Source organism: Schistocerca serialis, unplaced genomic scaffold, assembly GCF_023864345.2.
Source record: "Schistocerca serialis cubense isolate TAMUIC-IGC-003099 unplaced genomic scaffold, iqSchSeri2.2 HiC_scaffold_103, whole genome shotgun sequence".
NCBI classification, from domain to species: Eukaryota; Metazoa; Arthropoda; class Insecta; order Orthoptera; family Acrididae; genus Schistocerca; species Schistocerca serialis.
Window position 1 is genome coordinate 1 of NW_026047217.1, and position 19,103 is coordinate 19,103.

Sequence of the window (19,103 nt, forward strand, 5' to 3'; positions counted from 1 at the left end):
GTAATAATCGAGCTCGACGCAGTCCGCAAAATAAATAATTTTAGCAGAGCGTGGTTTCGATCCACGGACCTCTGGGTTATGGGCCCAGCACGCTTCCACTGCGCCACTCTGCTGGCTAGGCTTGCGCCCGCTCTTCGCCACGTGACGTGGGACACTTGGGAAGTGTTGTCTGCGTCGCTTTCACACGCCTGTATTTAATTGCGTATCATCTCCTACAGCTCTCAGCTTGACTTGTCTCGACTTTGCTCGACTGACGCTACGCTGACGCTTGCAGGCAGCGATATTTACCACGATCGACTCGACATGCAGCTGCGAGATGCACAGGAGCAACAAAGCACTCCACGATGCGGCGACATACGAAATCCACTGCCCAGCTACGCGTCGGCAACTAACAGAATGCCGACCCTGCCAGGATTCGAACCTGGAATCTTCTGATCCGTAGTCAGACGCGTTATCCGTTGCGCCACAGGGCCAATGGCAGCACTTCTTTCTACGAGACAAGTGCAATTCGCTAAGAAACGTGTTCTCCATGGCTGAGCAAGCTCCCAAGGAAGGTACCTTTCGTGCAGCTGCGTGGCCGCAGTGCGCCTGCAGAGCTTAGAGCTTGCCACGCATCTGCTCTCGCTGTTCGACAGGTAGCAGAAGGCAAGGCGCGCGTTTTCCCGCGTTTTCTCGACGACGAGAGCCGGTTGATGTGCATGTAAGCGTAGCATATGAAACAAGAATAGCACGAAGCATTGGTAGTCAGGTGCCAAAGTCGCAGTATGGCATCAGGTGGCGATCGTATGTTTCTGTGGCCACCACTGGTTTGCAGCAAAGTGAATACCGCTAACTGAGAGCGCTGTGTTGTAGCCCCAGTGGCGCAATTGGTTAGCGCACGGTACTTATAAGGCAGTAGCCGTGAGCAATGCCGGGGTTGTGAGTTCGAGCCTCACCTGGGGCATACTTTTATTTCATAGCAGCTGTCTCTGACAGCAACAGGAGGCTAGGTTTGAGATGTATCAGCTATTTGAGTAACATAATTGTGCATTCGAGACGCTAGCTGCGTCTTCCTCGGTAGTATAGTGGTTAGTATCCCCGCCTGTCACGCGGGAGACCGGGGTTCGATTCCCCGCCGGGGAGGCACATCCGATTTTTAATTGCTGCTCTATCACTCGCCGAACTTAGTGTAGGACGTTTGCGGCTACTAGCACCATATCTCTCGCACAAGGGCACCTGTCTACAGCGCATCCTCGGTAGTATAGTGGTTAGTATCCCCGCCTGTCACGCGGGAGACCAGCGTTCGATTCCCCGCCGGGGAGGTGCGATTTTTATCTCACAAACCTGTTCGAGTGTTGCCCGTATGGGGGTCGTAAGAGCATTAACTTTGCGATCGTGGAGTGTAGTTGGTGCGAAATCTTAAAAAATGCTACATCTTAGGAAGTGGTTCTCGCATTCTTCACACTTCAGAATTACGGGGTTTGCTGTTAACGCTGAGTCAAAGCACCCCAGCCCACGCTGTGGGCGTAATAATCGAGCTCGACGCAGTCCGCAAAATAAATAATTTTAGCAGAGCGTGGTTTCGATCCACGGACCTCTGGGTTATGGGCCCAGCACGCTTCCACTGCGCCACTCTGCTGGCTAGGCTTGCGCCCGCTCTTCGCCACGTGACGTGGGACACTTGGGAAGTGTTGTCTGCGTCGCTTTCACACGCCTGTATTTAATTGCGTATCATCTCCTACAGCTCTCAGCTTGACTTGTCTCGACTTTGCTCGACTGACGCTACGCTGACGCTTGCAGGCAGCGATATTTACCACGATCGACTCGACATGCAGCTGCGAGATGCACAGGAGCAACAAAGCACTCCACGATGCGGCGACATACGAAATCCACTGCCCAGCTACGCGTCGGCAACTAACAGAATGCCGACCCTGCCAGGATTCGAACCTGGAATCTTCTGATCCGTAGTCAGACGCGTTATCCGTTGCGCCACAGGGCCAATGGCAGCACTTCTTTCTACGAGACAAGTGCAATTCGCTAAGAAACGTGTTCTCCATGGCTGAGCAAGCTCCCAAGGAGGTACCTTTCGTGCAGCTGCGTGGCCGCAGTGCGCCTGCAGAGCTTAGAGCTTGCCACGCATCTGCTCTCGCTGTTCGACAGGTAGCAGAAGGCAAGGCGCGCGTTTTCCCGCGTTTTCTCGACGACGAGAGCTGGTTGATGTGCATGTAAGCGTAGCATATGAAACAAGAATAGCACGAAGCATTGGTAGTCAGGTGCCAAAGTCGCAGTATGGCATCAGGTGGCGATCGTATGTTTCTGTGGCCACCACTGGTTTGCAGCAAAGTGAATACCGCTAACTGAGAGCGCTGTGTTGTAGCCCCAGTGGCGCAATTGGTTAGCGCACGGTACTTATAAGGCAGTAGCCGTGAGCAATGCCGGGGTTGTGAGTTCGAGCCTCACCTGGGGCATACTTTTATTTCATAGCAGCTGTCTCTGACAGCAACAGGAGGCTAGGTTTGAGATGTATCAGCTATTTGAGTAACATAATTGTGCATTCGAGACGCTAGCTGCGTGTTCCTCGGTAGTATAGTGGTTAGTATCCCCGCGTGTCACGCGGGAGACCGGGGTTCGATTCCCCGCCGGGGAGGCACATCCGATTTTTAATTGCTGCTCTATCACTCGCCGAACTTAGTGTAGGACGTTTGCGGCTACTAGCACCATATCTCTCGCACAAGGGCACCTGCCTACAGCGCATCCTCGGTAGTATAGTGGTTAGTATCCCCGCCTGTCACGCGGGAGACCGGGGTTCGATTCCCCGCCGGGGAGGTGCGATTTTTATCTCACAAACCTGTTCGAGTGTTGCCCGTATGGGGGTCGTAAGAGCATTAACTTTGCGATCGTGGAGTGTAGTTGGTGCGAAATCTTAAAAAATGCTACATCTTAGGAAGTGGTTCTCGCATTCTTCACACTTCAGAATTACGGGGTTTGCTGTTAACGCTGAGTCAAAGCACCCCAGCCCACGCTGTGGGCGTAATAATCGAGCTCGACGCAGTCCGCAAAATAAATAATTTTAGCAGAGCGTGGTTTCGATCCACGGACCTCTGGGTTATGGGCCCAGCACGCTTCCACTGCGCCACTCTGCTGGCTAGGCTTGCGCCCGCTCTTCGCCACGTGACGTGGGACACTTGGGAAGTGTTGTCTGCGTCGCTTTCACACGCCTGTATTTAATTGCGTATCATCTCCTACAGCTCTCAGCTTGACTTGTCTCGACTTTGCTCGACTGACGCTACGCTGACGCTTGCAGGCAGCGATATTTACCACGATCGACTCGACATGCAGCTGCGAGATGCACAGGAGCAACAAAGCACTCCACGATGCGGCGACATACGAAATCCACTGCCCAGCTACGCGTCGGCAACTAACAGAATGCCGACCCTGCCAGGATTCGAACCTGGAATCTTCTGATCCGTAGTCAGACGCGTTATCCGTTGCGCCACAGGGCCAATGGCAGCACTTCTTTCTACGAGACAAGTGCAATTCGCTAAGAAACGTGTTCTCCATGGCTGAGCAAGCTCCCAAGGAAGGTACCTTTCGTGCAGCTGCGTGGCCGCAGTGCGCCTGCAGAGCTTAGAGCTTGCCACGCATCTGCTCTCGCTGTTCGACAGGTAGCAGAAGGCAAGGCGCGCGTTTTCCCGCGTTTTCTCGACGACGAGAGCCGGTTGATGTGCATGTAAGCGTAGCATATGAAACAAGAATAGCACGAAGCATTGGTAGTCAGGTGCCAAAGTCGCAGTATGGCATCAGGTGGCGATCGTATGTTTCTGTGGCCACCACTGGTTTGCAGCAAAGTGAATACCGCTAACTGAGAGCGCTGTGTTGTAGCCCCAGTGGCGCAATTGGTTAGCGCACGGTACTTATAAGGCAGTAGCCGTGAGCAATGCCGGGGTTGTGAGTTCGAGCCTCACCTGGGGCATACTTTTATTTCATAGCAGCTGTCTCTGACAGCAACAGGAGGCTAGGTTTGAGATGTATCAGCTATTTGAGTAACATAATTGTGCATTCGAGACGCTAGCTGCGTGTTCCTCGGTAGTATAGTGGTTAGTATCCCCGCGTGTCACGCGGGAGACCGGGGTTCGATTCCCCGCCGGGGAGGCACATCCGATTTTTAATTGCTGCTCTATCACTCGCCGAACTTAGTGTAGGACGTTTGCGGCTACTAGCACCATATCTCTCGCACAAGGGCACCTGCCTACAGCGCATCCTCGGTAGTATAGTGGTTAGTATCCCCGCCTGTCACGCGGGAGACCGGGGTTCGATTCCCCGCCGGGGAGGTGCGATTTTTATCTCACAAACCTGTTCGAGTGTTGCCCGTATGGGGGTCGTAAGAGCATTAACTTTGCGATCGTGGAGTGTAGTTGGTGCGAAATCTTAAAAAATGCTACATCTTAGGAAGTGGTTCTCGCATTCTTCACACTTCAGAATTACGGGGTTTGCTGTTAACGCTGAGTCAAAGCACCCCAGCCCACGCTGTGGGCGTAATAATCGAGCTCGACGCAGTCCGCAAAATAAATAATTTTAGCAGAGCGTGGTTTCGATCCACGGACCTCTGGGTTATGGGCCCAGCACGCTTCCACTGCGCCACTCTGCTGGCTAGGCTTGCGCCCGCTCTTCGCCACGTGACGTGGGACACTTGGGAAGTGTTGTCTGCGTCGCTTTCACACGCCTGTATTTAATTGCGTATCATCTCCTACAGCTCTCAGCTTGACTTGTCTCGACTTTGCTCGACTGACGCTACGCTGACGCTTGCAGGCAGCGATATTTACCACGATCGACTCGACATGCAGCTGCGAGATGCACAGGAGCAACAAAGCACTCCACGATGCGGCGACATACGAAATCCACTGCCCAGCTACGCGTCGGCAACTAACAGAATGCCGACCCTGCCAGGATTCGAACCTGGAATCTTCTGATCCGTAGTCAGACGCGTTATCCGTTGCGCCACAGGGCCAATGGCAGCACTTCTTTCTACGAGACAAGTGCAATTCGCTAAGAAACGTGTTCTCCATGGCTGAGCAAGCTCCCAAGGAAGGTACCTTTCGTGCAGCTGCGTGGCCGCAGTGCGCCTGCAGAGCTTAGAGCTTGCCACGCATCTGCTCTCGCTGTTCGACAGGTAGCAGAAGGCAAGGCGCGCGTTTTCCCGCGTTTTCTCGACGACGAGAGCCGGTTGATGTGCATGTAAGCGTAGCATATGAAACAAGAATAGCACGAAGCATTGGTAGTCAGGTGCCAAAGTCGCAGTATGGCATCAGGTGGCGATCGTATGTTTCTGTGGCCACCACTGGTTTGCAGCAAAGTGAATACCGCTAACTGAGAGCGCTGTGTTGTAGCCCCAGTGGCGCAATTGGTTAGCGCACGGTACTTATAAGGCAGTAGCCGTGAGCAATGCCGGGGTTGTGAGTTCGAGCCTCACCTGGGGCATACTTTTATTTCATAGCAGCTGTCTCTGACAGCAACAGGAGGCTAGGTTTGAGATGTATCAGCTATTTGAGTAACATAATTGTGCATTCGAGACGCTAGCTGCGTGTTCCTCGGTAGTATAGTGGTTAGTATCCCCGCGTGTCACGCGGGAGACCGGGGTTCGATTCCCCGCCGGGGAGGCACATCCGATTTTTAATTGCTGCTCTATCACTCGCCGAACTTAGTGTAGGACGTTTGCGGCTACTAGCACCATATCTCTCGCACAAGGGCACCTGCCTACAGCGCATCCTCGGTAGTATAGTGGTTAGTATCCCCGCCTGTCACGCGGGAGACCGGGGTTCGATTCCCCGCCGGGGAGGTGCGATTTTTATCTCACAAACCTGTTCGAGTGTTGCCCGTATGGGGGTCGTAAGAGCATTAACTTTGCGATCGTGGAGTGTAGTTGGTGCGAAATCTTAAAAAATGCTACATCTTAGGAAGTGGTTCTCGCATTCTTCACACTTCAGAATTACGGGGTTTGCTGTTAACGCTGAGTCAAAGCACCCCAGCCCACGCTGTGGGCGTAATAATCGAGCTCGACGCAGTCCGCAAAATAAATAATTTTAGCAGAGCGTGGTTTCGATCCACGGACCTCTGGGTTATGGGCCCAGCACGCTTCCACTGCGCCACTCTGCTGGCTAGGCTTGCGCCCGCTCTTCGCCACGTGACGTGGGACACTTGGGAAGTGTTGTCTGCGTCGCTTTCACACGCCTGTATTTAATTGCGTATCATCTCCTACAGCTCTCAGCTTGACTTGTCTCGACTTTGCTCGACTGACGCTACGCTGACGCTTGCAGGCAGCGATATTTACCACGATCGACTCGACATGCAGCTGCGAGATGCACAGGAGCAACAAAGCACTCCACGATGCGGCGACATACGAAATCCACTGCCCAGCTACGCGTCGGCAACTAACAGAATGCCGACCCTGCCAGGATTCGAACCTGGAATCTTCTGATCCGTAGTCAGACGCGTTATCCGTTGCGCCACAGGGCCAATGGCAGCACTTCTTTCTACGAGACAAGTGCAATTCGCTAAGAAACGTGTTCTCCATGGCTGAGCAAGCTCCCAAGGAAGGTACCTTTCGTGCAGCTGCGTGGCCGCAGTGCGCCTGCAGAGCTTAGAGCTTGCCACGCATCTGCTCTCGCTGTTCGACAGGTAGCAGAAGGCAAGGCGCGCGTTTTCCCGCGTTTTCTCGACGACGAGAGCTGGTTGATGTGCATGTAAGCGTAGCATATGAAACAAGAATAGCACGAAGCATTGGTAGTCAGGTGCCAAAGTCGCAGTATGGCATCAGGTGGCGATCGTATGTTTCTGTGGCCACCACTGGTTTGCAGCAAAGTGAATACCGCTAACTGAGAGCGCTGTGTTGTAGCCCCAGTGGCGCAATTGGTTAGCGCACGGTACTTATAAGGCAGTAGCCGTGAGCAATGCCGGGGTTGTGAGTTCGAGCCTCACCTGGGGCATACTTTTATTTCATAGCAGCTGTCTCTGACAGCAACAGGAGGCTAGGTTTGAGATGTATCAGCTATTTGAGTAACATAATTGTGCATTCGAGACGCTAGCTGCGTGTTCCTCGGTAGTATAGTGGTTAGTATCCCCGCGTGTCACGCGGGAGACCGGGGTTCGATTCCCCGCCGGGGAGGCACATCCGATTTTTAATTGCTGCTCTATCACTCGCCGAACTTAGTGTAGGACGTTTGCGGCTACTAGCACCATATCTCTCGCACAAGGGCACCTGCCTACAGCGCATCCTCGGTAGTATAGTGGTTAGTATCCCCGCCTGTCACGCGGGAGACCGGGGTTCGATTCCCCGCCGGGGAGGTGCGATTTTTATCTCACAAACCTGTTCGAGTGTTGCCCGTATGGGGGTCGTAAGAGCATTAACTTTGCGATCGTGGAGTGTAGTTGGTGCGAAATCTTAAAAAATGCTACATCTTAGGAAGTGGTTCTCGCATTCTTCACACTTCAGAATTACGGGGTTTGCTGTTAACGCTGAGTCAAAGCACCCCAGCCCACGCTGTGGGCGTAATAATCGAGCTCGACGCAGTCCGCAAAATAAATAATTTTAGCAGAGCGTGGTTTCGATCCACGGACCTCTGGGTTATGGGCCCAGCACGCTTCCACTGCGCCACTCTGCTGGCTAGGCTTGCGCCCGCTCTTCGCCACGTGACGTGGGACACTTGGGAAGTGTTGTCTGCGTCGCTTTCACACGCCTGTATTTAATTGCGTATCATCTCCTACAGCTCTCAGCTTGACTTGTCTCGACTTTGCTCGACTGACGCTACGCTGACGCTTGCAGGCAGCGATATTTACCACGATCGACTCGACATGCAGCTGCGAGATGCACAGGAGCAACAAAGCACTCCACGATGCGGCGACATACGAAATCCACTGCCCAGCTACGCGTCGGCAACTAACAGAATGCCGACCCTGCCAGGATTCGAACCTGGAATCTTCTGATCCGTAGTCAGACGCGTTATCCGTTGCGCCACAGGGCCAATGGCAGCACTTCTTTCTACGAGACAAGTGCAATTCGCTAAGAAACGTGTTCTCCATGGCTGAGCAAGCTCCCAAGGAAGGTACCTTTCGTGCAGCTGCGTGGCCGCAGTGCGCCTGCAGAGCTTAGAGCTTGCCACGCATCTGCTCTCGCTGTTCGACAGGTAGCAGAAGGCAAGGCGCGCGTTTTCCCGCGTTTTCTCGACGACGAGAGCTGGTTGATGTGCATGTAAGCGTAGCATATGAAACAAGAATAGCACGAAGCATTGGTAGTCAGGTGCCAAAGTCGCAGTATGGCATCAGGTGGCGATCGTATGTTTCTGTGGCCACCACTGGTTTGCAGCAAAGTGAATACCGCTAACTGAGAGCGCTGTGTTGTAGCCCCAGTGGCGCAATTGGTTAGCGCACGGTACTTATAAGGCAGTAGCCGTGAGCAATGCCGGGGTTGTGAGTTCGAGCCTCACCTGGGGCATACTTTTATTTCATAGCAGCTGTCTCTGACAGCAACAGGAGGCTAGGTTTGAGATGTATCAGCTATTTGAGTAACATAATTGTGCATTCGAGACGCTAGCTGCGTGTTCCTCGGTAGTATAGTGGTTAGTATCCCCGCGTGTCACGCGGGAGACCGGGGTTCGATTCCCCGCCGGGGAGGCACATCCGATTTTTAATTGCTGCTCTATCACTCGCCGAACTTAGTGTAGGACGTTTGCGGCTACTAGCACCATATCTCTCGCACAAGGGCACCTGCCTACAGCGCATCCTCGGTAGTATAGTGGTTAGTATCCCCGCCTGTCACGCGGGAGACCGGGGTTCGATTCCCCGCCGGGGAGGTGCGATTTTTATCTCACAAACCTGTTCGAGTGTTGCCCGTATGGGGGTCGTAAGAGCATTAACTTTGCGATCGTGGAGTGTAGTTGGTGCGAAATCTTAAAAAATGCTACATCTTAGGAAGTGGTTCTCGCATTCTTCACACTTCAGAATTACGGGGTTTGCTGTTAACGCTGAGTCAAAGCACCCCAGCCCACGCTGTGGGCGTAATAATCGAGCTCGACGCAGTCCGCAAAATAAATAATTTTAGCAGAGCGTGGTTTCGATCCACGGACCTCTGGGTTATGGGCCCAGCACGCTTCCACTGCGCCACTCTGCTGGCTAGGCTTGCGCCCGCTCTTCGCCACGTGACGTGGGACACTTGGGAAGTGTTGTCTGCGTCGCTTTCACACGCCTGTATTTAATTGCGTATCATCTCCTACAGCTCTCAGCTTGACTTGTCTCGACTTTGCTCGACTGACGCTACGCTGACGCTTGCAGGCAGCGATATTTACCACGATCGACTCGACATGCAGCTGCGAGATGCACAGGAGCAACAAAGCACTCCACGATGCGGCGACATACGAAATCCACTGCCCAGCTACGCGTCGGCAACTAACAGAATGCCGACCCTGCCAGGATTCGAACCTGGAATCTTCTGATCCGTAGTCAGACGCGTTATCCGTTGCGCCACAGGGCCAATGGCAGCACTTCTTTCTACGAGACAAGTGCAATTCGCTAAGAAACGTGTTCTCCATGGCTGAGCAAGCTCCCAAGGAAGGTACCTTTCGTGCAGCTGCGTGGCCGCAGTGCGCCTGCAGAGCTTAGAGCTTGCCACGCATCTGCTCTCGCTGTTCGACAGGTAGCAGAAGGCAAGGCGCGCGTTTTCCCGCGTTTTCTCGACGACGAGAGCTGGTTGATGTGCATGTAAGCGTAGCATATGAAACAAGAATAGCACGAAGCATTGGTAGTCAGGTGCCAAAGTCGCAGTATGGCATCAGGTGGCGATCGTATGTTTCTGTGGCCACCACTGGTTTGCAGCAAAGTGAATACCGCTAACTGAGAGCGCTGTGTTGTAGCCCCAGTGGCGCAATTGGTTAGCGCACGGTACTTATAAGGCAGTAGCCGTGAGCAATGCCGGGGTTGTGAGTTCGAGCCTCACCTGGGGCATACTTTTATTTCATAGCAGCTGTCTCTGACAGCAACAGGAGGCTAGGTTTGAGATGTATCAGCTATTTGAGTAACATAATTGTGCATTCGAGACGCTAGCTGCGTGTTCCTCGGTAGTATAGTGGTTAGTATCCCCGCGTGTCACGCGGGAGACCGGGGTTCGATTCCCCGCCGGGGAGGCACATCCGATTTTTAATTGCTGCTCTATCACTCGCCGAACTTAGTGTAGGACGTTTGCGGCTACTAGCACCATATCTCTCGCACAAGGGCACCTGCCTACAGCGCATCCTCGGTAGTATAGTGGTTAGTATCCCCGCCTGTCACGCGGGAGACCGGGGTTCGATTCCCCGCCGGGGAGGTGCGATTTTTATCTCACAAACCTGTTCGAGTGTTGCCCGTATGGGGGTCGTAAGAGCATTAACTTTGCGATCGTGGAGTGTAGTTGGTGCGAAATCTTAAAAAATGCTACATCTTAGGAAGTGGTTCTCGCATTCTTCACACTTCAGAATTACGGGGTTTGCTGTTAACGCTGAGTCAAAGCACCCCAGCCCACGCTGTGGGCGTAATAATCGAGCTCGACGCAGTCCGCAAAATAAATAATTTTAGCAGAGCGTGGTTTCGATCCACGGACCTCTGGGTTATGGGCCCAGCACGCTTCCACTGCGCCACTCTGCTGGCTAGGCTTGCGCCCGCTCTTCGCCACGTGACGTGGGACACTTGGGAAGTGTTGTCTGCGTCGCTTTCACACGCCTGTATTTAATTGCGTATCATCTCCTACAGCTCTCAGCTTGACTTGTCTCGACTTTGCTCGACTGACGCTACGCTGACGCTTGCAGGCAGCGATATTTACCACGATCGACTCGACATGCAGCTGCGAGATGCACAGGAGCAACAAAGCACTCCACGATGCGGCGACATACGAAATCCACTGCCCAGCTACGCGTCGGCAACTAACAGAATGCCGACCCTGCCAGGATTCGAACCTGGAATCTTCTGATCCGTAGTCAGACGCGTTATCCGTTGCGCCACAGGGCCAATGGCAGCACTTCTTTCTACGAGACAAGTGCAATTCGCTAAGAAACGTGTTCTCCATGGCTGAGCAAGCTCCCAAGGAAGGTACCTTTCGTGCAGCTGCGTGGCCGCAGTGCGCCTGCAGAGCTTAGAGCTTGCCACGCATCTGCTCTCGCTGTTCGACAGGTAGCAGAAGGCAAGGCGCGCGTTTTCCCGCGTTTTCTCGACGACGAGAGCTGGTTGATGTGCATGTAAGCGTAGCATATGAAACAAGAATAGCACGAAGCATTGGTAGTCAGGTGCCAAAGTCGCAGTATGGCATCAGGTGGCGATCGTATGTTTCTGTGGCCACCACTGGTTTGCAGCAAAGTGAATACCGCTAACTGAGAGCGCTGTGTTGTAGCCCCAGTGGCGCAATTGGTTAGCGCACGGTACTTATAAGGCAGTAGCCGTGAGCAATGCCGGGGTTGTGAGTTCGAGCCTCACCTGGGGCATACTTTTATTTCATAGCAGCTGTCTCTGACAGCAACAGGAGGCTAGGTTTGAGATGTATCAGCTATTTGAGTAACATAATTGTGCATTCGAGACGCTAGCTGCGTGTTCCTCGGTAGTATAGTGGTTAGTATCCCCGCGTGTCACGCGGGAGACCGGGGTTCGATTCCCCGCCGGGGAGGCACATCCGATTTTTAATTGCTGCTCTATCACTCGCCGAACTTAGTGTAGGACGTTTGCGGCTACTAGCACCATATCTCTCGCACAAGGGCACCTGCCTACAGCGCATCCTCGGTAGTATAGTGGTTAGTATCCCCGCCTGTCACGCGGGAGACCGGGGTTCGATTCCCCGCCGGGGAGGTGCGATTTTTATCTCACAAACCTGTTCGAGTGTTGCCCGTATGGGGGTCGTAAGAGCATTAACTTTGCGATCGTGGAGTGTAGTTGGTGCGAAATCTTAAAAAATGCTACATCTTAGGAAGTGGTTCTCGCATTCTTCACACTTCAGAATTACGGGGTTTGCTGTTAACGCTGAGTCAAAGCACCCCAGCCCACGCTGTGGGCGTAATAATCGAGCTCGACGCAGTCCGCAAAATAAATAATTTTAGCAGAGCGTGGTTTCGATCCACGGACCTCTGGGTTATGGGCCCAGCACGCTTCCACTGCGCCACTCTGCTGGCTAGGCTTGCGCCCGCTCTTCGCCACGTGACGTGGGACACTTGGGAAGTGTTGTCTGCGTCGCTTTCACACGCCTGTATTTAATTGCGTATCATCTCCTACAGCTCTCAGCTTGACTTGTCTCGACTTTGCTCGACTGACGCTACGCTGACGCTTGCAGGCAGCGATATTTACCACGATCGACTCGACATGCAGCTGCGAGATGCACAGGAGCAACAAAGCACTCCACGATGCGGCGACATACGAAATCCACTGCCCAGCTACGCGTCGGCAACTAACAGAATGCCGACCCTGCCAGGATTCGAACCTGGAATCTTCTGATCCGTAGTCAGACGCGTTATCCGTTGCGCCACAGGGCCAATGGCAGCACTTCTTTCTACGAGACAAGTGCAATTCGCTAAGAAACGTGTTCTCCATGGCTGAGCAAGCTCCCAAGGAAGGTACCTTTCGTGCAGCTGCGTGGCCGCAGTGCGCCTGCAGAGCTTAGAGCTTGCCACGCATCTGCTCTCGCTGTTCGACAGGTAGCAGAAGGCAAGGCGCGCGTTTTCCCGCGTTTTCTCGACGACGAGAGCTGGTTGATGTGCATGTAAGCGTAGCATATGAAACAAGAATAGCACGAAGCATTGGTAGTCAGGTGCCAAAGTCGCAGTATGGCATCAGGTGGCGATCGTATGTTTCTGTGGCCACCACTGGTTTGCAGCAAAGTGAATACCGCTAACTGAGAGCGCTGTGTTGTAGCCCCAGTGGCGCAATTGGTTAGCGCACGGTACTTATAAGGCAGTAGCCGTGAGCAATGCCGGGGTTGTGAGTTCGAGCCTCACCTGGGGCATACTTTTATTTCATAGCAGCTGTCTCTGACAGCAACAGGAGGCTAGGTTTGAGATGTATCAGCTATTTGAGTAACATAATTGTGCATTCGAGACGCTAGCTGCGTGTTCCTCGGTAGTATAGTGGTTAGTATCCCCGCCTGTCACGCGGGAGACCGGGGTTCGATTCCCCGCCGGGGAGGCACATCCGATTTTTAATTGCTGCTCTATCACTCGCCGAACTTAGTGTAGGACGTTTGCGGCTACTAGCACCATATCTCTCGCACAAGGGCACCTGCCTACAGCGCATCCTCGGTAGTATAGTGGTTAGTATCCCCGCCTGTCACGCGGGAGACCGGGGTTCGATTCCCCGCCGGGGAGGTGCGATTTTTATCTCACAAACCTGTTCGAGTGTTGCCCGTATGGGGGTCGTAAGAGCATTAACTTTGCGATCGTGGAGTGTAGTTGGTGCGAAATCTTAAAAAATGCTACATCTTAGGAAGTGGTTCTCGCATTCTTCACACTTCAGAATTACGGGGTTTGCTGTTAACGCTGAGTCAAAGCACCCCAGCCCACGCTGTGGGCGTAATAATCGAGCTCGACGCAGTCCGCAAAATAAATAATTTTAGCAGAGCGTGGTTTCGATCCACGGACCTCTGGGTTATGGGCCCAGCACGCTTCCACTGCGCCACTCTGCTGGCTAGGCTTGCGCCCGCTCTTCGCCACGTGACGTGGGACACTTGAGAAGTGTTGTCTGCGTCGCTTTCACACGCCTGTATTTAATTGCGTATCATCTCCTACAGCTCTCAGCTTGACTTGTCTCGACTTTGCTCGACTGACGCTACGCTGACGCTTGCAGGCAGCGATATTTACCACGATCGACTCGACATGCAGCTGCGAGATGCACAGGAGCAACAAAGCACTCCACGATGCGGCGACATACGAAATCCACTGCCCAGCTACGCGTCGGCAACTAACAGAATGCCGACCCTGCCAGGATTCGAACCTGGAATCTTCTGATCCGTAGTCAGACGCGTTATCCGTTGCGCCACAGGGCCAATGGCAGCACTTCTTTCTACGAGACAAGTGCAATTCGCTAAGAAACGTGTTCTCCATGGCTGAGCAAGCTCCCAAGGAAGGTACCTTTCGTGCAGCTGCGTGGCCGCAGTGCGCCTGCAGAGCTTAGAGCTTGCCACGCATCTGCTCTCGCTGTTCGACAGGTAGCAGAAGGCAAGGCGCGCGTTTTCCCGCGTTTTCTCGACGACGAGAGCCGGTTGATGTGCATGTAAGCGTAGCATATGAAACAAGAATAGCACGAAGCATTGGTAGTCAGGTGCCAAAGTCGCAGTATGGCATCAGGTGGCGATCGTATGTTTCTGTGGCCACCACTGGTTTGCAGCAAAGTGAATACCGCTAACTGAGAGCGCTGTGTTGTAGCCCCAGTGGCGCAATTGGTTAGCGCACGGTACTTATAAGGCAGTAGCCGTGAGCAATGCCGGGGTTGTGAGTTCGAGCCTCACCTGGGGCATACTTTTATTTCATAGCAGCTGTCTCTGACAGCAACAGGAGGCTAGGTTTGAGATGTATCAGCTATTTGAGTAACATAATTGTGCATTCGAGACGCTAGCTGCGTGTTCCTCGGTAGTATAGTGGTTAGTATCCCCGCGTGTCACGCGGGAGACCGGGGTTCGATTCCCCGCCGGGGAGGCACATCCGATTTTTAATTGCTGCTCTATCACTCGCCGAACTTAGTGTAGGACGTTTGCGGCTACTAGCACCATATCTCTCGCACAAGGGCACCTGCCTACAGCGCATCCTCGGTAGTATAGTGGTTAGTATCCCCGCCTGTCACGCGGGAGACCGGGGTTCGATTCCCCGCCGGGGAGGTGCGATTTTTATCTCACAAACCTGTTCGAGTGTTGCCCGTATGGGGGTCGTAAGAGCATTAACTTTGCGATCGTGGAGTGTAGTTGGTGCGAAATCTTAAAAAATGCTACATCTTAGGAAGTGGTTCTCGCATTCTTCACACTTCAGAATTACGGGGTTTGCTGTTAACGCTGAGTCAAAGCACCCCAGCCCACGCTGTGGGCGTAATAATCGAGCTCGACGCAGTCCGCAAAATAAATAATTTTAGCAGAGCGTGGTTTCGATCCACGGACCTCTGGGTTATGGGCCCAGCACGCTTCCACTGCGCCACTCTGCTGGCTAGGCTTGCGCCCGCTCTTCGCCACGTGACGTGGGACACTTGGGAAGTGTTGTCTGCGTCGCTTTCACACGCCTGTATTTAATTGCGTATCATCTCCTACAGCTCTCAGCTTGACTTGTCTCGACTTTGCTCGACTGACGCTACGCTGACGCTTGCAGGCAGCGATATTTACCACGATCGACTCGACATGCAGCTGCGAGATGCACAGGAGCAACAAAGCACTCCACGATGCGGCGACATACGAAATCCACTGCCCAGCTACGCGTCGGCAACTAACAGAATGCCGACCCTGCCAGGATTCGAACCTGGAATCTTCTGATCCGTAGTCAGACGCGTTATCCGTTGCGCCACAGGGCCAATGGCAGCACTTCTTTCTACGAGACAAGTGCAATTCGCTAAGAAACGTGTTCTCCATGGCTGAGCAAGCTCCCAAGGAAGGTACCTTTCGTGCAGCTGCGTGGCCGCAGTGCGCCTGCAGAGCTTAGAGCTTGCCACGCATCTGCTCTCGCTGTTCGACAGGTAGCAGAAGGCAAGGCGCGCGTTTTCCCGCGTTTTCTCGACGACGAGAGCTGGTTGATGTGCATGTAAGCGTAGCATATGAAACAAGAATAGCACGAAGCATTGGTAGTCAGGTGCCAAAGTCGCAGTATGGCATCAGGTGGCGATCGTATGTTTCTGTGGCCACCACTGGTTTGCAGCAAAGTGAATACCGCTAACTGAGAGCGCTGTGTTGTAGCCCCAGTGGCGCAATTGGTTAGCGCACGGTACTTATAAGGCAGTAGCCGTGAGCAATGCCGGGGTTGTGAGTTCGAGCCTCACCTGGGGCATACTTTTATTTCATAGCAGCTGTCTCTGACAGCAACAGGAGGCTAGGTTTGAGATGTATCAGCTATTTGAGTAACATAATTGTGCATTCGAGACGCTAGCTGCGTGTTCCTCGGTAGTATAGTGGTTAGTATCCCCGCGTGTCACGCGGGAGACCGGGGTTCGATTCCCCGCCGGGGAGGCACATCCGATTTTTAATTGCTGCTCTATCACTCGCCGAACTTAGTGTAGGACGTTTGCGGCTACTAGCACCATATCTCTCGCACAAGGGCACCTGCCTACAGCGCATCCTCGGTAGTATAGTGGTTAGTATCCCCGCCTGTCACGCGGGAGACCGGGGTTCGATTCCCCGCCGGGGAGGTGCGATTTTTATCTCACAAACCTGTTCGAGTGTTGCCCGTATGGGGGTCGTAAGAGCATTAACTTTGCGATCGTGGAGTGTAGTTGGTGCGAAATCTTAAAAAATGCTACATCTTAGGAAGTGGTTCTCGCATTCTTCACACTTCAGAATTACGGGGTTTGCTGTTAACGCTGAGTCAAAGCACCCCAGCCCACGCTGTGGGCGTAATAATCGAGCTCGACGCAGTCCGCAAAATAAATAATTTTAGCAGAGCGTGGTTTCGATCCACGGACCTCTGGGTTATGGGCCCAGCACGCTTCCACTGCGCCACTCTGCTGGCTAGGCTTGCGCCCGCTCTTCGCCACGTGACGTGGGACACTTGGGAAGTGTTGTCTGCGTCGCTTTCACACGCCTGTATTTAATTGCGTATCATCTCCTACAGCTCTCAGCTTGACTTGTCTCGACTTTGCTCGACTGACGCTACGCTGACGCTTGCAGGCAGCGATATTTACCACGATCGACTCGACATGCAGCTGCGAGATGCACAGGAGCAACAAAGCACTCCACGATGCGGCGACATACGAAATCCACTGCCCAGCTACGCGTCGGCAACTAACAGAATGCCGACCCTGCCAGGATTCGAACCTGGAATCTTCTGATCCGTAGTCAGACGCGTTATCCGTTGCGCCACAGGGCCAATGGCAGCACTTCTTTCTACGAGACAAGTGCAATTCGCTAAGAAACGTGTTCTCCATGGCTGAGCAAGCTCCCAAGGAAGGTACCTTTCGTGCAGCTGCGTGGCCGCAGTGCGCCTGCAGAGCTTAGAGCTTGCCACGCATCTGCTCTCGCTGTTCGACAGGTAGCAGAAGGCAAGGCGCGCGTTTTCCCGCGTTTTCTCGACGACGAGAGCTGGTTGATGTGCATGTAAGCGTAGCATATGAAACAAGAATAGCACGAAGCATTGGTAGTCAGGTGCCAAAGTCGCAGTATGGCATCAGGTGGCGATCGTATGTTTCTGTGGCCACCACTGGTTTGCAGCAAAGTGAATACCGCTAACTGAGAGCGCTGTGTTGTAGCCCCAGTGGCGCAATTGGTTAGCGCACGGTACTTATAAGGCAGTAGCCGTGAGCAATGCCGGGGTTGTGAGTTCGAGCCTCACCTGGGGCATACTTTTATTTCATAGCAGCTGTCTCTGACAGCAACAGGAGGCTAGGTTTGAGATGTATCAGCTATTTGAGTAACATAATTGTGCATTCGAGACGCTAGCTGCGTGTTCCTCGGTAGTATAGTGGTTAGTATCCCCGCGTGTCACGCGGGAGACCGGGGTTCGATTCCCCGCCGGGGAGGCACATCCGATTTTTAATTGCTGCTCTATCACTCGCCGAACTTAGTGTAGGACGTTTGCGGCTACTAGCACCATATCTCTCGCACAAGGGCACCTGCCTACAGCGCATCCTCGGTAGTATAGTGGTTAGTATCCCCGCCTGTCACGCGGGAGACCGGGGTTCGATTCCCCGCCGGGGAGGTGCGATTTTTATCTCACAAACCTGTTCGAGTGTTGCCCGTATGGGGGTCGTAAGAGCATTAACTTTGCGATCGTGGAGTGTAGTTGGTGCGAAATCTTAAAAAATGCTACATCTTAGGAAGTGGTTCTCGCATTCTTCACACTTCAGAATTACGGGGTTTGCTGTTAACGCTGAGTCAAAGCACCCCAGCCCACGCTGTGGGCGTAATAATCGAGCTCGACGCAGTCCGCAAAATAAATAATTTTAGCAGAGCGTGGTTTCGATCCACGGACCTCTGGGTTATGGGCCCAGCACGCTTCCACTGCGCCACTCTGCTGGCTAGGCTTGCGCCCGCTCTTCGCCACGTGACGTGGGACACTTGAGAAGTGTTGTCTGCGTCGCTTTCACACGCCTGTATTTAATTGCGTATCATCTCCTACAGCTCTCAGCTTGACTTGTCTCGACTTTGCTCGACTGACGCTACGCTGACGCTTGCAGGCAGCGATATTTACCACGATCGACTCGACATGCAGCTGCGAGATGCACAGGAGCAACAAAGCACTCCACGATGCGGCGACATACGAAATCCACTGCCCAGCTACGCGTCGGCAACTAACAGAATGCCGACCCTGCCAGGATTCGAACCTGGAATCTTCTGATCCGTAGTCAGACGCGTTATCCGTTGCGCCACAGGGCCAATGGCAGCACTTCTTTCTACGAGACAAGTGCAATTCGCTAAGAAACGTGTTCTCCATGGCTGAGCAAGCTCCCAAGGAAGGTACCTTTCGTGCAGCTGCGTGGCCGCAGTGCGCCTGCAGAGCTTAGAGCTTGCCACGCATCTGCTCTCGCTGTTCGACAGGTAGCAGAAGGCAAGGCGCGCGTTTTCCCGCGTTTTCTCGACGACGAGAGCCGGTTGATGTGCATGTAAGCGTAGCATATGAAACAAGAATAGCACGAAGCATTGGTAGTCAGGTGCCAAAGTCGCAGTATGGCATCAGGTGGCGATCGTATGTTTCTGTGGCCACCACTGGTTTGCAGCAAAGTGAATACCGCTAACTGAGAGCGCTGTGTTGTAGCCCCAGTGGCGCAATTGGTTAGCGCACGGTACTTATAAGGCAGTAGCCGTGAGCAATGCCGGGGTTGTGAGTTCGAGCCTCACCTGGGGCATACTTTTATTTCATAGCAGCTGTCTCTGACAGCAACAGGAGGCTAGGTTTGAGATGTATCAGCTATTTGAGTAACATAATTGTGCATTCGAGACGCTAGCT

General features: G+C 53.4%; 62 non-coding genes across 62 annotated transcripts; 36 read left to right on the forward strand and 26 right to left on the reverse strand.

Annotated features, from left to right (window-relative positions):
• Positions 1-41: 41 nt before the first annotated feature.
• Positions 42-113, reverse strand: Trnam-cau (transfer RNA methionine (anticodon CAU)). Its single transcript has one exon. It is a non-coding gene; the product is annotated as a tRNA-Met (tRNA).
• Positions 114-400: 287 nt separating this feature from the next.
• On the reverse strand, positions 401-473 carry Trnar-acg (transfer RNA arginine (anticodon ACG)). Its single transcript has one exon. It is a non-coding gene; the product is annotated as a tRNA-Arg (tRNA).
• A 378-nt stretch (positions 474-851) lies between these two features.
• Trnai-uau (transfer RNA isoleucine (anticodon UAU)) lies at positions 852-943 on the forward strand. Its single transcript is given in 2 exon segments — positions 852-889; positions 908-943. It is a non-coding gene; the product is annotated as a tRNA-Ile (tRNA).
• Positions 944-1,050: 107 nt separating this feature from the next.
• Trnad-guc (transfer RNA aspartic acid (anticodon GUC)) lies at positions 1,051-1,122 on the forward strand. Its single transcript has one exon. It is a non-coding gene; the product is annotated as a tRNA-Asp (tRNA).
• Positions 1,123-1,546: 424 nt separating this feature from the next.
• Trnam-cau (transfer RNA methionine (anticodon CAU)) lies at positions 1,547-1,618 on the reverse strand. The gene has a single exon. It is a non-coding gene; the product is annotated as a tRNA-Met (tRNA).
• A 287-nt stretch (positions 1,619-1,905) lies between these two features.
• On the reverse strand, positions 1,906-1,978 carry Trnar-acg (transfer RNA arginine (anticodon ACG)). Its single transcript has one exon. It is a non-coding gene; the product is annotated as a tRNA-Arg (tRNA).
• Positions 1,979-2,355: 377 nt separating this feature from the next.
• Trnai-uau (transfer RNA isoleucine (anticodon UAU)) lies at positions 2,356-2,447 on the forward strand. Its single transcript is given in 2 exon segments — positions 2,356-2,393; positions 2,412-2,447. It is a non-coding gene; the product is annotated as a tRNA-Ile (tRNA).
• A 107-nt stretch (positions 2,448-2,554) lies between these two features.
• Trnad-guc (transfer RNA aspartic acid (anticodon GUC)) lies at positions 2,555-2,626 on the forward strand. The gene has a single exon. It is a non-coding gene; the product is annotated as a tRNA-Asp (tRNA).
• A 107-nt stretch (positions 2,627-2,733) lies between these two features.
• Positions 2,734-2,805, forward strand: Trnad-guc (transfer RNA aspartic acid (anticodon GUC)). Its single transcript has one exon. It is a non-coding gene; the product is annotated as a tRNA-Asp (tRNA).
• A 245-nt stretch (positions 2,806-3,050) lies between these two features.
• Trnam-cau (transfer RNA methionine (anticodon CAU)) lies at positions 3,051-3,122 on the reverse strand. The gene has a single exon. It is a non-coding gene; the product is annotated as a tRNA-Met (tRNA).
• A 287-nt stretch (positions 3,123-3,409) lies between these two features.
• Positions 3,410-3,482, reverse strand: Trnar-acg (transfer RNA arginine (anticodon ACG)). Its single transcript has one exon. It is a non-coding gene; the product is annotated as a tRNA-Arg (tRNA).
• Positions 3,483-3,860: 378 nt separating this feature from the next.
• On the forward strand, positions 3,861-3,952 carry Trnai-uau (transfer RNA isoleucine (anticodon UAU)). The gene is given in 2 exon segments: positions 3,861-3,898; positions 3,917-3,952. It is a non-coding gene; the product is annotated as a tRNA-Ile (tRNA).
• A 107-nt stretch (positions 3,953-4,059) lies between these two features.
• Positions 4,060-4,131, forward strand: Trnad-guc (transfer RNA aspartic acid (anticodon GUC)). Its single transcript has one exon. It is a non-coding gene; the product is annotated as a tRNA-Asp (tRNA).
• Positions 4,132-4,238: 107 nt separating this feature from the next.
• On the forward strand, positions 4,239-4,310 carry Trnad-guc (transfer RNA aspartic acid (anticodon GUC)). The gene has a single exon. It is a non-coding gene; the product is annotated as a tRNA-Asp (tRNA).
• A 245-nt stretch (positions 4,311-4,555) lies between these two features.
• Trnam-cau (transfer RNA methionine (anticodon CAU)) lies at positions 4,556-4,627 on the reverse strand. The gene has a single exon. It is a non-coding gene; the product is annotated as a tRNA-Met (tRNA).
• A 287-nt stretch (positions 4,628-4,914) lies between these two features.
• Positions 4,915-4,987, reverse strand: Trnar-acg (transfer RNA arginine (anticodon ACG)). The gene has a single exon. It is a non-coding gene; the product is annotated as a tRNA-Arg (tRNA).
• A 378-nt stretch (positions 4,988-5,365) lies between these two features.
• Positions 5,366-5,457, forward strand: Trnai-uau (transfer RNA isoleucine (anticodon UAU)). The gene is given in 2 exon segments: positions 5,366-5,403; positions 5,422-5,457. It is a non-coding gene; the product is annotated as a tRNA-Ile (tRNA).
• A 107-nt stretch (positions 5,458-5,564) lies between these two features.
• Positions 5,565-5,636, forward strand: Trnad-guc (transfer RNA aspartic acid (anticodon GUC)). The gene has a single exon. It is a non-coding gene; the product is annotated as a tRNA-Asp (tRNA).
• A 107-nt stretch (positions 5,637-5,743) lies between these two features.
• Positions 5,744-5,815, forward strand: Trnad-guc (transfer RNA aspartic acid (anticodon GUC)). The gene has a single exon. It is a non-coding gene; the product is annotated as a tRNA-Asp (tRNA).
• A 245-nt stretch (positions 5,816-6,060) lies between these two features.
• On the reverse strand, positions 6,061-6,132 carry Trnam-cau (transfer RNA methionine (anticodon CAU)). The gene has a single exon. It is a non-coding gene; the product is annotated as a tRNA-Met (tRNA).
• A 287-nt stretch (positions 6,133-6,419) lies between these two features.
• Trnar-acg (transfer RNA arginine (anticodon ACG)) lies at positions 6,420-6,492 on the reverse strand. The gene has a single exon. It is a non-coding gene; the product is annotated as a tRNA-Arg (tRNA).
• Positions 6,493-6,870: 378 nt separating this feature from the next.
• On the forward strand, positions 6,871-6,962 carry Trnai-uau (transfer RNA isoleucine (anticodon UAU)). Its single transcript is given in 2 exon segments — positions 6,871-6,908; positions 6,927-6,962. It is a non-coding gene; the product is annotated as a tRNA-Ile (tRNA).
• Positions 6,963-7,069: 107 nt separating this feature from the next.
• Positions 7,070-7,141, forward strand: Trnad-guc (transfer RNA aspartic acid (anticodon GUC)). The gene has a single exon. It is a non-coding gene; the product is annotated as a tRNA-Asp (tRNA).
• Positions 7,142-7,248: 107 nt separating this feature from the next.
• On the forward strand, positions 7,249-7,320 carry Trnad-guc (transfer RNA aspartic acid (anticodon GUC)). Its single transcript has one exon. It is a non-coding gene; the product is annotated as a tRNA-Asp (tRNA).
• Positions 7,321-7,565: 245 nt separating this feature from the next.
• Trnam-cau (transfer RNA methionine (anticodon CAU)) lies at positions 7,566-7,637 on the reverse strand. The gene has a single exon. It is a non-coding gene; the product is annotated as a tRNA-Met (tRNA).
• Positions 7,638-7,924: 287 nt separating this feature from the next.
• Trnar-acg (transfer RNA arginine (anticodon ACG)) lies at positions 7,925-7,997 on the reverse strand. Its single transcript has one exon. It is a non-coding gene; the product is annotated as a tRNA-Arg (tRNA).
• A 378-nt stretch (positions 7,998-8,375) lies between these two features.
• On the forward strand, positions 8,376-8,467 carry Trnai-uau (transfer RNA isoleucine (anticodon UAU)). Its single transcript is given in 2 exon segments — positions 8,376-8,413; positions 8,432-8,467. It is a non-coding gene; the product is annotated as a tRNA-Ile (tRNA).
• Positions 8,468-8,574: 107 nt separating this feature from the next.
• Trnad-guc (transfer RNA aspartic acid (anticodon GUC)) lies at positions 8,575-8,646 on the forward strand. The gene has a single exon. It is a non-coding gene; the product is annotated as a tRNA-Asp (tRNA).
• Positions 8,647-8,753: 107 nt separating this feature from the next.
• Positions 8,754-8,825, forward strand: Trnad-guc (transfer RNA aspartic acid (anticodon GUC)). The gene has a single exon. It is a non-coding gene; the product is annotated as a tRNA-Asp (tRNA).
• Positions 8,826-9,070: 245 nt separating this feature from the next.
• Positions 9,071-9,142, reverse strand: Trnam-cau (transfer RNA methionine (anticodon CAU)). The gene has a single exon. It is a non-coding gene; the product is annotated as a tRNA-Met (tRNA).
• A 287-nt stretch (positions 9,143-9,429) lies between these two features.
• Trnar-acg (transfer RNA arginine (anticodon ACG)) lies at positions 9,430-9,502 on the reverse strand. Its single transcript has one exon. It is a non-coding gene; the product is annotated as a tRNA-Arg (tRNA).
• Positions 9,503-9,880: 378 nt separating this feature from the next.
• On the forward strand, positions 9,881-9,972 carry Trnai-uau (transfer RNA isoleucine (anticodon UAU)). The gene is given in 2 exon segments: positions 9,881-9,918; positions 9,937-9,972. It is a non-coding gene; the product is annotated as a tRNA-Ile (tRNA).
• A 107-nt stretch (positions 9,973-10,079) lies between these two features.
• Positions 10,080-10,151, forward strand: Trnad-guc (transfer RNA aspartic acid (anticodon GUC)). Its single transcript has one exon. It is a non-coding gene; the product is annotated as a tRNA-Asp (tRNA).
• A 107-nt stretch (positions 10,152-10,258) lies between these two features.
• Trnad-guc (transfer RNA aspartic acid (anticodon GUC)) lies at positions 10,259-10,330 on the forward strand. The gene has a single exon. It is a non-coding gene; the product is annotated as a tRNA-Asp (tRNA).
• A 245-nt stretch (positions 10,331-10,575) lies between these two features.
• On the reverse strand, positions 10,576-10,647 carry Trnam-cau (transfer RNA methionine (anticodon CAU)). The gene has a single exon. It is a non-coding gene; the product is annotated as a tRNA-Met (tRNA).
• Positions 10,648-10,934: 287 nt separating this feature from the next.
• On the reverse strand, positions 10,935-11,007 carry Trnar-acg (transfer RNA arginine (anticodon ACG)). Its single transcript has one exon. It is a non-coding gene; the product is annotated as a tRNA-Arg (tRNA).
• A 378-nt stretch (positions 11,008-11,385) lies between these two features.
• Trnai-uau (transfer RNA isoleucine (anticodon UAU)) lies at positions 11,386-11,477 on the forward strand. The gene is given in 2 exon segments: positions 11,386-11,423; positions 11,442-11,477. It is a non-coding gene; the product is annotated as a tRNA-Ile (tRNA).
• A 107-nt stretch (positions 11,478-11,584) lies between these two features.
• Trnad-guc (transfer RNA aspartic acid (anticodon GUC)) lies at positions 11,585-11,656 on the forward strand. The gene has a single exon. It is a non-coding gene; the product is annotated as a tRNA-Asp (tRNA).
• A 107-nt stretch (positions 11,657-11,763) lies between these two features.
• On the forward strand, positions 11,764-11,835 carry Trnad-guc (transfer RNA aspartic acid (anticodon GUC)). Its single transcript has one exon. It is a non-coding gene; the product is annotated as a tRNA-Asp (tRNA).
• A 245-nt stretch (positions 11,836-12,080) lies between these two features.
• Positions 12,081-12,152, reverse strand: Trnam-cau (transfer RNA methionine (anticodon CAU)). The gene has a single exon. It is a non-coding gene; the product is annotated as a tRNA-Met (tRNA).
• A 287-nt stretch (positions 12,153-12,439) lies between these two features.
• Positions 12,440-12,512, reverse strand: Trnar-acg (transfer RNA arginine (anticodon ACG)). Its single transcript has one exon. It is a non-coding gene; the product is annotated as a tRNA-Arg (tRNA).
• Positions 12,513-12,890: 378 nt separating this feature from the next.
• On the forward strand, positions 12,891-12,982 carry Trnai-uau (transfer RNA isoleucine (anticodon UAU)). The gene is given in 2 exon segments: positions 12,891-12,928; positions 12,947-12,982. It is a non-coding gene; the product is annotated as a tRNA-Ile (tRNA).
• A 107-nt stretch (positions 12,983-13,089) lies between these two features.
• Trnad-guc (transfer RNA aspartic acid (anticodon GUC)) lies at positions 13,090-13,161 on the forward strand. The gene has a single exon. It is a non-coding gene; the product is annotated as a tRNA-Asp (tRNA).
• Positions 13,162-13,268: 107 nt separating this feature from the next.
• Positions 13,269-13,340, forward strand: Trnad-guc (transfer RNA aspartic acid (anticodon GUC)). The gene has a single exon. It is a non-coding gene; the product is annotated as a tRNA-Asp (tRNA).
• Positions 13,341-13,585: 245 nt separating this feature from the next.
• On the reverse strand, positions 13,586-13,657 carry Trnam-cau (transfer RNA methionine (anticodon CAU)). The gene has a single exon. It is a non-coding gene; the product is annotated as a tRNA-Met (tRNA).
• Positions 13,658-13,944: 287 nt separating this feature from the next.
• Trnar-acg (transfer RNA arginine (anticodon ACG)) lies at positions 13,945-14,017 on the reverse strand. Its single transcript has one exon. It is a non-coding gene; the product is annotated as a tRNA-Arg (tRNA).
• Positions 14,018-14,395: 378 nt separating this feature from the next.
• Positions 14,396-14,487, forward strand: Trnai-uau (transfer RNA isoleucine (anticodon UAU)). The gene is given in 2 exon segments: positions 14,396-14,433; positions 14,452-14,487. It is a non-coding gene; the product is annotated as a tRNA-Ile (tRNA).
• A 107-nt stretch (positions 14,488-14,594) lies between these two features.
• Trnad-guc (transfer RNA aspartic acid (anticodon GUC)) lies at positions 14,595-14,666 on the forward strand. Its single transcript has one exon. It is a non-coding gene; the product is annotated as a tRNA-Asp (tRNA).
• A 107-nt stretch (positions 14,667-14,773) lies between these two features.
• Positions 14,774-14,845, forward strand: Trnad-guc (transfer RNA aspartic acid (anticodon GUC)). The gene has a single exon. It is a non-coding gene; the product is annotated as a tRNA-Asp (tRNA).
• A 245-nt stretch (positions 14,846-15,090) lies between these two features.
• On the reverse strand, positions 15,091-15,162 carry Trnam-cau (transfer RNA methionine (anticodon CAU)). Its single transcript has one exon. It is a non-coding gene; the product is annotated as a tRNA-Met (tRNA).
• Positions 15,163-15,449: 287 nt separating this feature from the next.
• Trnar-acg (transfer RNA arginine (anticodon ACG)) lies at positions 15,450-15,522 on the reverse strand. The gene has a single exon. It is a non-coding gene; the product is annotated as a tRNA-Arg (tRNA).
• Positions 15,523-15,900: 378 nt separating this feature from the next.
• Trnai-uau (transfer RNA isoleucine (anticodon UAU)) lies at positions 15,901-15,992 on the forward strand. Its single transcript is given in 2 exon segments — positions 15,901-15,938; positions 15,957-15,992. It is a non-coding gene; the product is annotated as a tRNA-Ile (tRNA).
• A 107-nt stretch (positions 15,993-16,099) lies between these two features.
• Positions 16,100-16,171, forward strand: Trnad-guc (transfer RNA aspartic acid (anticodon GUC)). Its single transcript has one exon. It is a non-coding gene; the product is annotated as a tRNA-Asp (tRNA).
• A 107-nt stretch (positions 16,172-16,278) lies between these two features.
• Positions 16,279-16,350, forward strand: Trnad-guc (transfer RNA aspartic acid (anticodon GUC)). The gene has a single exon. It is a non-coding gene; the product is annotated as a tRNA-Asp (tRNA).
• A 245-nt stretch (positions 16,351-16,595) lies between these two features.
• Positions 16,596-16,667, reverse strand: Trnam-cau (transfer RNA methionine (anticodon CAU)). Its single transcript has one exon. It is a non-coding gene; the product is annotated as a tRNA-Met (tRNA).
• A 287-nt stretch (positions 16,668-16,954) lies between these two features.
• On the reverse strand, positions 16,955-17,027 carry Trnar-acg (transfer RNA arginine (anticodon ACG)). Its single transcript has one exon. It is a non-coding gene; the product is annotated as a tRNA-Arg (tRNA).
• Positions 17,028-17,405: 378 nt separating this feature from the next.
• Trnai-uau (transfer RNA isoleucine (anticodon UAU)) lies at positions 17,406-17,497 on the forward strand. Its single transcript is given in 2 exon segments — positions 17,406-17,443; positions 17,462-17,497. It is a non-coding gene; the product is annotated as a tRNA-Ile (tRNA).
• Positions 17,498-17,604: 107 nt separating this feature from the next.
• Trnad-guc (transfer RNA aspartic acid (anticodon GUC)) lies at positions 17,605-17,676 on the forward strand. Its single transcript has one exon. It is a non-coding gene; the product is annotated as a tRNA-Asp (tRNA).
• A 107-nt stretch (positions 17,677-17,783) lies between these two features.
• Positions 17,784-17,855, forward strand: Trnad-guc (transfer RNA aspartic acid (anticodon GUC)). Its single transcript has one exon. It is a non-coding gene; the product is annotated as a tRNA-Asp (tRNA).
• A 245-nt stretch (positions 17,856-18,100) lies between these two features.
• On the reverse strand, positions 18,101-18,172 carry Trnam-cau (transfer RNA methionine (anticodon CAU)). Its single transcript has one exon. It is a non-coding gene; the product is annotated as a tRNA-Met (tRNA).
• A 287-nt stretch (positions 18,173-18,459) lies between these two features.
• Positions 18,460-18,532, reverse strand: Trnar-acg (transfer RNA arginine (anticodon ACG)). Its single transcript has one exon. It is a non-coding gene; the product is annotated as a tRNA-Arg (tRNA).
• Positions 18,533-18,910: 378 nt separating this feature from the next.
• Positions 18,911-19,002, forward strand: Trnai-uau (transfer RNA isoleucine (anticodon UAU)). Its single transcript is given in 2 exon segments — positions 18,911-18,948; positions 18,967-19,002. It is a non-coding gene; the product is annotated as a tRNA-Ile (tRNA).
• Positions 19,003-19,103: the final 101 nt, after the last annotated feature.